Source organism: Seriola lalandi, unplaced genomic scaffold (assembly GCF_002814215.2).
Source record: "Seriola lalandi dorsalis isolate HSWRI2012SDOR001 ecotype SW California unplaced genomic scaffold, Sedor1 jcf7180002054936, whole genome shotgun sequence".
In the NCBI taxonomy this organism is placed as follows: Eukaryota; Metazoa; Chordata; class Actinopteri; order Carangiformes; family Carangidae; genus Seriola; species Seriola lalandi.
Window position 1 is genome coordinate 243565 of NW_019525488.1, and position 1316 is coordinate 244880.

At 45.8% G+C, this 1316-nt stretch overlaps 1 protein-coding gene across 1 annotated transcript in view; it reads left to right on the top strand.

Moving 5' to 3' along the window:
* vwa8 (von Willebrand factor A domain containing 8) overlaps nt 1-1316 on the top strand; it is a 63817-nt gene that overhangs the window by 3322 nt on the left and 59179 nt on the right. The gene's annotated exons all lie outside the window — the stretch shown is intronic.

Sequence of the window (1316 nt, forward strand, 5' to 3'; positions counted from 1 at the left end):
CCCCCCCCCCCCCCCCATTCACTCCACTCTGTTCCCTCCCATGCCACTTTCTGATCGATCAAGCTTTAGGCAAACGTACACCCCCACACTCTGCTGACTTTGTATGTCAGGTAACCATGGAGACCAGCAGTTCGTCATTATCAAGGCTGGTTTCTCTGAGGAGAACTTTCTGTCTCATGGGTGCAGAAAAACAATTATATGTATATGTTGAAAAAACTAAAAACAAAATCCTCATAAGACCATTAAACCCTGTCACTGGGCTTCCAGGAGCCAGCAGTGACAAATGAGGATAAGCTGTGATAATTAACATTTACTCAGTCATGTCATTATCCACGGCTAATTAGCACACGGCTTCATCTGTGTTAAAAAATAAATCGGTTGCATAACAGTTCAAACATCAACTCCATGGAAACAGGGAGAAGTTTTTCCTGTTTTATTCTCAGCACATTTATCCCGCGGACTTCACTCATAAAGCTGGTCTTCTGGAACAGAGAAAAAAACTCACGCCTAATTAGTTTGAGCTTCTTATAATTAGACTGAAGCTGGAAACTGGGAGTTCAGTTACTGTAGAGCGTCACTCCACTCTCCTCAGTGGGTTAGAGGGAACTGAGGACGGTGGTTTCTATGAATGTGTAAATTTCCTCAGTGGATGAATCAAAAGTGCTGCACACAGTGTGGAAACCTCAGCTTACTGACTGGTTTTATTATTTTATAGGAAGTGAAGTTCCTCTGAGACTCTCTTCTGATTGGCTGACTGTTTTCTGAGTGATCCAATAAAAATAAAGCAGATTTCAGGTAAAAACACTCAGAGAAACCAAATCCTGCAAGGTTTGGACGGTGGGTCCAGGTGGGCGGGGCTTGGTGACTGCTTTGTTGTGACATCACAAAGTTCCAGAAGTCCTGACGGCTGGTTTTAAGGCTCAGTTTCTGAATACAGGCTGTGTGCATTTCTCTGTGGACTGAGGCTTTGATACTTTCACAGTATATGGCGGAGGGATACGACCGTGAGGAGGTGATTCATTTGACCAGCCTGCCTTACTCCAGGGAGCTGATCTATTGATGTGACCTAACAATCGAGGAAACGTGTTCACACTGAAAATAGCTCCTGAACCAGTGAGCAGCGATAACACACACCCATCATCAGCTGATCAATGACACTTGTTGCGAGGACACACGTGGACGGACACAGAAGAAGAAGAACGCTGTAAACAAACAGCCGTGGTCCGAACTCTGACCACACTGTCATGTATCTACCAGCTTACAGCGTCGTCTGTGTCCTGCTACAACCGCCCCACCCCCACCCAGCCCCCGAGGCT